The sequence below is a fragment of the Alligator mississippiensis genome, chromosome 1 (assembly GCF_030867095.1).
Source record: "Alligator mississippiensis isolate rAllMis1 chromosome 1, rAllMis1, whole genome shotgun sequence".
NCBI classification, from domain to species: Eukaryota; Metazoa; Chordata; order Crocodylia; family Alligatoridae; genus Alligator; species Alligator mississippiensis.
Window position 1 is genome coordinate 245,166,454 of NC_081824.1, and position 10,732 is coordinate 245,177,185.

A 10,732-nucleotide genomic window follows, 5' to 3' on the forward strand; every position below is an offset into this window, starting at 1 on the left:
AAGTTTGCAGACTGTTATCCTGTCCCCTTTCAGGACCAGATCCTGCCAACCTTTACAGAGTAGAAATTTCCATGGGAAATTAACTCTGCTGGCTGTGTTCAGACATGTAGGCATGTGTTATTTGTGGTGCTGCAAACCTCTTCCCACCACCACAAATCACATGTGGTGAACATTAAAATGCGCCCTGTACTGCAAATTTGCAGCATGGGGGCAAAATTTGCTACTGGGATTCCCCAGTAGCAAAAAAAAACTGCCGAGAAAAAAGTGCAGTAGCATGCACCAGAACAAATGGAGCCTTGGTCCTCCAGGGAGATGCTCTGGCTGCTGGCCAGAGCATCTCTACTATTTCATTTGTGACCCAGCTGCTCCAGCACACCAGGAGCTGGGATGAGAGGGGAAAGGGCAGTTCACCCAAATTTATTCCTCACCAAAATGCACGTGCAGAGGCATGTGCTGCAGCACAAAGTAGTAGCACAAATTTGTGCTGCTATTATATGTGCTGCTGCAAGTGCTAGGCCCCTGCACAACTGGATGTGGCCACTGAAATCAGGGAGTATGACAATACCCAGAATAAGTAAATATGGGTGAATCTGGCCCTTACTCATCACAGAGATCCATAAGCTGTGGCTTGAATCAGCGAAAGGCATATTTTTTCATTGGGGAGAATACATTATTAGTGAATCAGTTGCTCCATCATTGTAAATCAGAGATTGAACAGAAAGTTTTGCCATCAGATGAACCTAAAGCATGGTGCATGATATGCTACCCTAATGAGAGGAATATATATATATATATATATATATTTTTTTTTTTTTTTTTTTACTGTTCCAGTGTGCTTCCTTTACCTCAGGGAAGGATGATTCTTCCACATTTACTGTAAAGCATAAGTAAGCACCATGGATTTTTGTTCCATTGCATAAAGAGGAACATTACCAGAGAAGAGCTGATTGTGGGATTGAATTTTGGATTGTTGGGTTAGAAGTTAATTCAGTCTGAATTAAATAGAACAGGGCCACAACAGACATTTTCAATTTTAAAGCAAAAAGTGTAATGAAAAATCAGTACCTAATTAGTGAAGTCAACAGGGCTGAAAAACCAAACAACTTGGAAGTGGAGAAGTGTAACAGGGAGCCAGGGGCTCTTATTACTTTAAGAGAGAGACTACAGCAGAAAGGATTCCAGGCAGCTGAAAAGGAATTAGCTGTGAAACGGGAGGCAGCAAGGGATCAACTGTAGCCTAGGCACAGTAAGCTGGCTACCAAGGTGAGAGGGCACACCTGTGGCCATTCAGGAGAACACCTGACCAGAAGAGGAGGTGCCCAGGGGATATAAGCCTGGGTTTCTGAAGCAGGGGGGACAGTACAGCCCTGAACTCTGTAGGGAGAAGAATTCCTGCCAGGGCCAGGGCCAGGGCCAGGGCCAGGGCCAGGGCCAGGGCCAGGGCCAGGGCCAGGGCCAGGGCCAGGGCCAGGGCCAGGAGAAGGAGAAGGAGAAGGAGAAGGAGAAGGAGAAGGAGCTGCCGGCCATGTCAGGTAGTTCCAATGGTAAGATGACCCAGAGGGGTGCTTTGAGTTAAAAGTGGTTGTTTGCACTTCTGTTCTAGTTTTATACTGGAGGAGCTGATGGTTGCTGTTGGGGTGGTAGGACCAGCCCTGAGATGGCCCACTTGTTACAATGACCAGAGCTATCTGGCCTGGGGCATATCAGCCGGTGGGGGGAGGGGGTTGGTGACTGGCCAGAGCTGGCAGAGTGTGGGGGTGGTGGTGAGTGGTTGGAGCCAGCAGCTCTCAGCAGTGACTGTGGTGGGGCCTGTACAGCACTGTCTGCAAGGCCCACCAAAGCACTGGGCCTGGGGCAGTTGCCCCAATTTGCACCCCCCCCCCCCACCCTTCCCCAGAGATGGCCCTGACAATGACTTGTAGGTACCATCTTGTTGTTTTTAATTTCTTTGTTAGTGGAAAAATAAATATTCAGTAAAAAATTGTAAGGTGATTATTATGACTGGGGAACTAATTGCTTGTCTTGCCCGAGAGCAAAACATGCCTACCCAGCTTGGCTTATTCCTAATTGGTGTTGGAGACCCTTCTAGACTTGGCTCATTTTCAGATGTATCTGTTGGGTTTTCTGCTTCTGCATTCTGAGTGGCAGTTTCTTGTAGTGATTATTCCTATACTCCTGTACTGCTAGGATGGCTATTACATGCAACTCCAGTAGTCTCATGTATAAAACCATGATATGATAAAGCCAACTAGTAAACCCAAGGCTATCAAAATTGGAGACTGACATTAAATGGCTTATACCTTAATGCTAGCTCCACACAGTGTTAGAGGTTTCCCTCACCAACCATGGTTTAGCCCACCACAGTTCTGAGTATCCGTGCTTAATATCCTATATACCATTTTGGTTACCACAGTAAAGAGCTTTGAGTAACCACGGTTTTCCATGGCGTGCATCAGCCTACCACCTGCCATTTTCAAATCGCCCGTGCTCTTGCTAGCCACCCGTGGCACTCCCATCTCCTCATGCACACTCAGTCTTGTGTTGTGCTTCACACCGTTTACATGTAGTCACAGGTGCTCCACATTTTTCTTTCAGAATTGCAGAAGAAAGGATAGGTTAATTTGTGGAACATCAAGACCACTGGAAAAGAGAGATGGTCATTGTCGTAGGTATGTATTGTAGGGCTTAAGTGCTTTCTTAACCAGCACCTTACCCCCGTACAACATCAGGGTGGGATCCTAAATAGTGTCACCTGTGTGTTCTGATAGTTGCTCCTGCTCGCCTGCCACAACGCGATGTTCTTCTGGTGAGAGAGTTCCTGCAGGTAGCTTACGAGGTCCCACACCTTTGGTTTCTTCATGGGGCTCCAACCTCCCCATTAGCCTACCCTTACCACATCCAGGGCCAGAAAGGATGTTATCGTTGCGAGGCTCCACTTATAGGTGATTGCTTCTCACCTGCAGGTCCTGCCATTTTGGGGATGAGACCCCTTGGCTGGCAGTTCTTTTAGGCCATTCTTTAGCTACAAGCTGATGTCCCTGTAATGGGGCTCACCACGGCTTTGTGCTAATGAAATTCTTCTAAGGAAAAATCGGAACAAACCCAATGGCCCAGATGAGCTGCATCTGAGAGTACTGAAGGAGTTGGCCAGTGTCATAGCAGAACCATTGGCATGGCTGTTTGAGCACTCATGGCACTCAAGTCTGGTCCCAGGGGACTGGAAAAGGGCCAATGTGGTCTGTATTTTCAAGAAGGGGAGGAAGGAGGATCCAGGTAATTATAAGCCAGTCGGTCTCACCTCCATCCTTGGAAAGGTCTTTGAAAAGATTATGAAGGATTATATTTGTGGGAGTCCAATGGGAAAAATAATGCAGCAGGGAAACCAGCATGTATTTGTAGCAAGTAGATCATGCCTGACCAATCTGGTTTTGTTTTATGACAGAGTCACAGAATGCTTAGAAGCAGGAGTAGAGGTGGATGTTGTTTTCTTGGATTTTAGCAAGGCCTTTGATACAGTATCTCATCCCATTCTCATAAATAAAGAGGCTGTGACATAGATGTTTACATGGTCCGGTGGGTGGCAAATTGGCTTAGCGGTTGCACCCAAAGAGTAGTAGTAGATGGGTCAGTATCCACCTGGAAGGATGTGGGTAGTGGGGTCCTGCAGGGTTCGGTCCTTGGACCTATACTCTTCAGTATCTTCATCAGTGCCTTGGAAGTGGATGTGAAGTGTACTCTATCAAAGTTTGTGGACTACACTAAAGTGTGGGGTGAAGTGCACACTCTGGAGGGTAGGGAACGATTGCAAGCAGACCTGCCCAGTTTGGAAAAGTGGGCAGTACACAATAGAATGCAGTACAACAAGGACAAGTGCAGAGTGCTGCATCTAGGGCGCAAAAATATCCAGCACACCTACTGGCTGGGAAGTGACCCGCCCAGCAGCACAGAAGCAGAAAGGGATTTCGGAGTCCTAGTGGACTCCAAAACGAACATGAGTCATCCGTGTGACAAAATCATCAGCAAAGCTAACCTCACTTCATCATGCATTAGCAGATGCATGACAAATCGATCCAAGGAGGTGATACTTCCCCTCTACATGGCATTGGTCAAACTGCAGTTGAAGTACTGCGTCCAGTTTCGGGTGCTGTACTTTAAGAAGGATGTTGATAGACTCGAGAGGGTCCAGAGGAGGGCCACTCATATGGTTAGGGTCTTACAGGACAAGCCCTATGAGGAGAGATGGGGACCTGGACCTCTTCAGCCTCTACAAAATAAGGCTGAGAAGTGATCTTGTGGCCACCTACAAATTCATTAGGGGGGCCCAGCAAGGGATCAGAGATGCTCTGTTCACCAGGGCGCCTCTTGGGGTAACAAGGACCAATGATCACAAACTGACAGAGAGCAGATTCAGGCTAGATATCAGGAAAAACTTCTTCATGGTAAGGGTGGCCAAAATCTGGAATGGGCTTCCAAGGGAGGTGGTGCTCTCCCCTACCTTGCGGGTCTCTAAAAGAAGGCTGGATAGGCATCTGGCCGGGGTCAGATGACCCCAGCACTCTTTCCTGCCTAGGCAGGGGGTCAGACTCGATGTTCTGTTGAGGTCCCTTCTGACCCTAGCATCTATGAAGCAATATAAAGTACAACCCAAATCCAGTTCTGCTGCTATGCACTCATGGCTGTGTTCCTCACCACTTTGCTCTATGGGCTTGTCAGCTTTTTGCTGCGCCCTTGCAGCTTTACTAGGGGCCTTTAGTGTGGCTCTGCCCCCTTATCTGCAACCCTAGGCCTCTATACCAATGGCTGCTTTGCAGCCTGGCTTGGCCCTAAATTTCTGCCCTTTTGCTGGGGCCTCTGCTCAGGTCTCCCAGCTTCCTACCAGTCGCCAACCTCTCTCTCTCTCTCCCCCCTTTGGCCTGGGGCCAGATTTCTGCCCCGCCTTGTCCGGTAGTGCTCTGCGGATCCATTCCCTGTGCTTCCCCGTAGGGTACCTGTCTGGCCGAATACAGCCCGCTTCAACTGTGCTCTGAATTGCTTCCTGCTTCGCAGCCAGGCTCGGTAGCCTCTCTGGGACTCTTCTGGGGCTTTGCCCTTGCATGCCCTGAGAGAGGCACTCCAGCAGCCTGGCTTTCCTCATGGGGCTTGCGTGGCTTCCTGATTGGTCTCAGCCTCTCTGGGACCCTTGAAACTGACTATGTCCTACCATTTTCAAAGCTACTAATAGCAGACTTTGAACAGGCAACAAATTGGGATGGGCATTGGTATCCAGGTATGTGAATTATGCAGTTCTCTGGTATTCAGGTAAGTGGAGCATGCTGTACATTACAATTGATTGTTTGGTGTACTCATATTTTTTCATATTCAGTACAGAACAGATTTCTGTGTTGACCGGATGTTGCACAATGTTATTGTGGAGGTTGCTGGCAGAAGCTGGAGGCTTGGGTAAGTAGGCAGGGGACATTTGGGATTTTTTAAAGTCACAGTGATGCAAGATGTGGTTTGTGGGATAAGCATGGCTTGCTAGCTATTTCAGCTGTGCTGCCACTTAAATTGCTAGGGTGACAGGGCCCTGGCTGAGCCGCCAACCTGCTGGCAGGTGGTTGGTGAGAGCCTGAAGAAGAAAGGCACATGACCCCACTTAAGGGGTCGCCTGCTTGGCTGCTCTGGATCAGCAGGCACAGAGATCCCAGACAAGGTGCCTTGGACTGAATTAATTACCCCAGTAAAGGGAGGTGCTTGGCTAACACAGAGGCACCAATTCCCTGCCTGAGCAATTTAAGCTTAATGATCTGTTTCTGTTGCAATCCTTTGGAGCTGAGGCATAGGTCACCTCCTAAGCAGGCTTGATCTTCTTGTAGCACCTGGAAGGAAAGGAGCTAAGTGGAGACCCTGCTTACCATCAAGTTTCCACAGAAGCCCAAAGCAGACTCGACTGCACTAAGTCCATCGAGTGACCACAGGTACCACCTCCCCATCACTGAATATTCATATTTTAGGAATAGCAGGTCATGGTAGGTGAGAAGAGGAAGGTGCATTGCAAGTAGGTAAACCAGGTATGCACATTGCCTGTCGGCAGCTTTTTCCACTTGTGAGCCTGCCACAGCCATCTTTTAAGTTCCAGTGTCAATAGCCCTTTCAGATGAATGGGGCAGCTTCCCTTTCTCAGGACTGTTGTTTTCATGCTGTTTAAACCCTCAGGAATACTTCAGTGCACCAAATGACTGGCACATTCATGAGGACAAAGAGCAAATATTACTATTAAAACACATACATCAGCACAGTGACTGCTACCATTATGTGTTACAGTCTTGTATGCATTTATACTAATTTATTCTCGGTTCAACTAGGCAAAGAATCATTTACCATATGTTTGCAGAGTGCCCAGCACAATGGGCCTATGAGACACATTTGGGCTTATAGCCACCCTTCCTCCACAGCAGGATAGCTAATGATAATAGATTCTGGAACATAACTCTACAGCAAATTCCATTGCCCTGTAATCACAGTACACGCAGGGCCCTGATAATATTTAGCTGAGTATTTCGGAAATAGTTTTGATTCTAGGCAATCCTGAGTAGGGTCAAGTGCCATGGGAGTGTAATTTAGATCCTTTTGTTTTAAGTACACTATCTGAGCTAGGAACTTTGTGCCTGCAAACAGTATCTCATAAGCTGTCAGGAATCATCTGGTGACTTGACCTACTTCAAACACTTGGGAACAGGTTTTCCTCTACCAAATTCCAGATGTACTGGTATTTTTTCTGTACCATACTGGACTGAAAATCCTGTGAGATGTTACTGGTTATTATTTAGAACTAGCCAATTGCATGTCAAGAATGATGGGTGGGGACAGGGCTGGATCATCCAGGGAGCAAGGGGGGCGAGGCCAACACCTCTGGCCCTGTCCCCCATCCATCTGCTCTGTTGCTGCCTGCAGGGATGGGGGGGGGGGGAAGGGGAGGGCAGTGGTGCTGGCCTTGCCTCCCACCCCCCCACGCGGCTGTCTGCTTCATCTTCGCACCCAACAGGGAACAGGGGGGTGCTGGTCAGAAGGGGGGGGAGAGGGGAACCTCACCCTGATCAGAGGTGCTGCCAGGGCCTGGCCATGCTCCCCTCAGCTCAGCACTGTGGAAGGGAAGTGAGGGCGGCTCTAGCATCCCCTGGCTTCTAGCCTGAGCCACTGCAGGCATAAACAAATCCTTGGAGTCTCTTAAGTCAGAGTGCTCTTGGTCTCCCAGAACTCTTTTAGGGCTTTGAAACAAAGTAAACTACACAATGCAAGTTTTTTTTTTTTTTTTTTTTCTTTAACCTAAATGACCATAAATCCCTGGTTTCACAGCCTAGCTCTTCATGTGATGTCCTATGACTTTCAGAATGCCTTTCACGACACCTAATTTGTTTATCATTTTATCAAACAAAATACTCAACTTAAAAAAAAAAAAAAATAACTATAGAAGTAATTGTTTGTGATCAATTATTTTAGACCAAAATTTGTTCCACACTTATCAGGAACAACTTGTCCGGTGGCATGAGTGGTTGCTGTGATTTAACAAGAGTTGGAATGATGAGAAAATAATGACGACAGTTGAATGCAACCATTCAAACTCTTTTCCTGTCTCAAAGGGAATGCTACACTTCCTGGCTGGTATTCCACATCATTCAGAGCACAAAGCTACTGGAAAATATCTTTTTTTGTGCAGGAACAATGCATGTCTCACTGAGTCAGAATGTAGCAGTAAGAATATCAGCACATGGTTTTAAAAATTAGTGGACTCATATGAGTAGCATCACCACAAAGCATCCTGTTTTTTTTGTTTGTTTTTTTAAATTTGCAGATATGGTTACTTTGTTTCGTCAATGATATGTCAACAATAGTGGTTAATCATACTGCACCACTGCTGGCCACAGAAATAGCATCAGAAGATTTCCAGATTTATGGTTAGGAAAGCAACAGTCCCATGTGGCAATTACAAATATCTTTTTTTTCTGGTAATTCACACCACCAATGATTAATGGGAGGGAGATAGCTGCATCATTTGCTTGGAACCATCTGCTCCCCTGCAGATAGGCAGACCTCTCAGGAACTTGTCAATTCATGTCAGGTAGTGTAGAGCTAGGACTGATCTCACTGGCACTGCAGAGGCATATGCTGAGATTTGAATCTGGTTGAGAGGTGGCCCGGAAATTAAAGCAGTAATAAAATCTTTGGAAAGAAAGATGGAACGTGGCATGGAGGGTAATTAGTATAAGTTTACTATGACTGCAGAACCAGGTTCAGTGGCTGTTTTAAATATTTCTCACATTTCACAGCTTGGTGTTTCACTAAGATGACGGGAAGTTCCCAATATTCCAATTATTCACAAGCTGGAAAACAGTTTATACGTCAATACTGTCTGTGAGATGCCAACAATAACATCTTAACCATATTTCTGGTTGAAATGAGACCAAAACAATAATTTGTTAAACTTCTTGTCTCTCACTGATCAAACTGGATTTATATGGCTAAGAGACTGGAGACAACCATGTGTGGAATTTTAAATTAAATACTGCATGTTAAAAAATAACAGAAATAGCCAATTTGCTGTTACTGGACACAATAAAAAGCTTTCTGGATAAAAGGATTTATTTTATGTAGAGGATTTTCTAGTGCTGGAATCCACCCGCCCCCCATCAGAACAGCTTTCCATTTGTATTGCTTCCCCCACCTTTCCCCCCTGGAGCACATTACAAACATTGATTCATTCTCACAATCCCCAATGAAGGTAAGAAAATATCCTTAGGCTCATTTTACTGTTGTCAGTATTGAAACAATGAGGTCAAATGGCATGCCCATGGGCACAGAGAGCACTGGCAGAGTTAGAATGATCAGGAATACCTGCTACTCATTCCAGTGCCCAGCCCACAGCTCTCGTTTTCACTGGGAAATGTTGATTGGACCAAAGTTCGTTTTTTTTTTTTTGTTTGTTTGTTTGTTTGTTTTTTGTTTTTACTCATTTCTCCCACATCAGTATACCAAGATATAGTACTATTCTTCTTTTTATGTCTAAGAACTTGTATATTCCCCCATCAGCAGAGTATCTGAATGTCTCTCACTTGGGCACATATACACAGAGCACCTCAGTAAGTGTGGAATATTCTAGTTCCTATTTTATACATATGAAATGAAGGCACAGGGATATTACCTCACATGGGAAGTTTATGGCAAATAGAGGAATTGAACCAGATAAAAGGGTTCCAAGTCCCAGTTTGGTGCCTTAAATGCAAAATCTGGTTTGTTTTTTTTTGTTTGTTTTTTGTTTGTTTTTGTTTAACTTAAAAACCAAAACCCTGCTTCTACCCCATTATGATCCAGCTTAGCAAAAAGAATACAGGGAGACCAGAAAGTAGGTTTTTAACTTACAGGGTAATAGAAGTTCTTTTGATGAATGTGGCATGTTATTTTGCTCTTATTTAAATTGTTAACATTTTCACTTTTTTGTTTGTATCCAGCCCTGGAGCTCCTTCCCTTTGTTCTTCACTTTTTCAGTACGTCTCAGGGCAAATACAATGTCCACCTGAATAGATGATATGGGGTAAGACAGTATGAGTTGCATGTATACATCATGAAATTTTAGCATAGACAAAACACGTTTGCCTTATGTCTACGTTCCAGGCTGCACTTGAAAAATTCTGGTTTAGAAGCATTATCTCTCTAATGCATGTAAGTAAACTTGACTAGACCAGCTGTACAGGGAAATATTTCCATGCCTTCCTCTCCCTCTGAATCTAGTCTGGTCCTGCTTATTAGCCCAGACTGCAATGGAAACAAATGTATGGATTAAGTGATTGTTACTGTCTTTGGAGGTATAGACTGTGCTGAGAGACAATTTGCTTTTACTTCAGGATCTGCCTCAGAATGTAGCCATGTGCAAAATATCAAAACAAAATTGGCATTAAGATAAATGACTGTTTGGCAGCCAGGGCAATGCGACAAAGTGAACAAAGAACTGCTCAATCGGACTTTCAGGCAAGTGAACCCTGATTCAAATCTGTTTAATTCATGCAAATTGATTTGCAGACAACACCAGATGTGCCACTAGCTTGCCATTTACTCTTTACTGAAAGGCAATGATGTGCATGGAAATCATCTCAGTGAAGCAGATGTGACATGCATTTACTGTGGATCAGACCAATGACTCATTCTTGAGACTTCAAATGAGAGCTCAGAGGGCACTTCATGGAAGAGGTCCAGCACTTCAGAAGACTTGGACCCTAAATGCTTTCTATTTCATGTATTACAAGAAAATAAACACAGAAATATCCCTTTAGCTAGTCTGAAAATTTAAGATTAGAACTAACATTGATATTTGCACTATGAAAACAGTCCTTTCTTAGTTAGTTCAGGTGGGATTTGATTAACAGGCATTAATGTCTCCTCTGGGAATAAAGCTACTTCAACAATCAATGCAGTAGATTTCCACTTCCATTTTTTTCTGCCTCTTGAAGAGTTCATTGTTCACAGTTCTTCATTAACCTCATAGGGCACTTGTACATGTGATGGGCGCCATGATGTACAAGTGGCAAAAATGTCATGTGTGTGGCTTTGTGCTGTGGGGCCAGGCCAACTCTCAGGATCTCAAGATTGTGCTGTTAGATGGGAGGGCGTGACACAATTCTCCCCTCCCCCCCCCCCCCCACACAAATCAATTAGGTGCATGCACACACACCAGACGCATACATACACCGGGCATACAGCC

General features: G+C 45.2%; 1 long non-coding RNA gene across 1 annotated transcript; it reads left to right on the top strand.

Annotated features, from left to right (window-relative positions):
• Positions 1 to 812: 812 nt before the first annotated feature.
• Positions 813 to 10,523, top strand: LOC102559677 (uncharacterized). The gene is made up of 5 exons (XR_009458988.1): positions 813 to 1,544; positions 2,596 to 2,669; positions 5,363 to 5,439; positions 5,856 to 5,957; positions 8,307 to 10,523. It is a non-coding gene; the product is annotated as an uncharacterized LOC102559677 (long non-coding RNA).
• Positions 10,524 to 10,732: the final 209 nt, after the last annotated feature.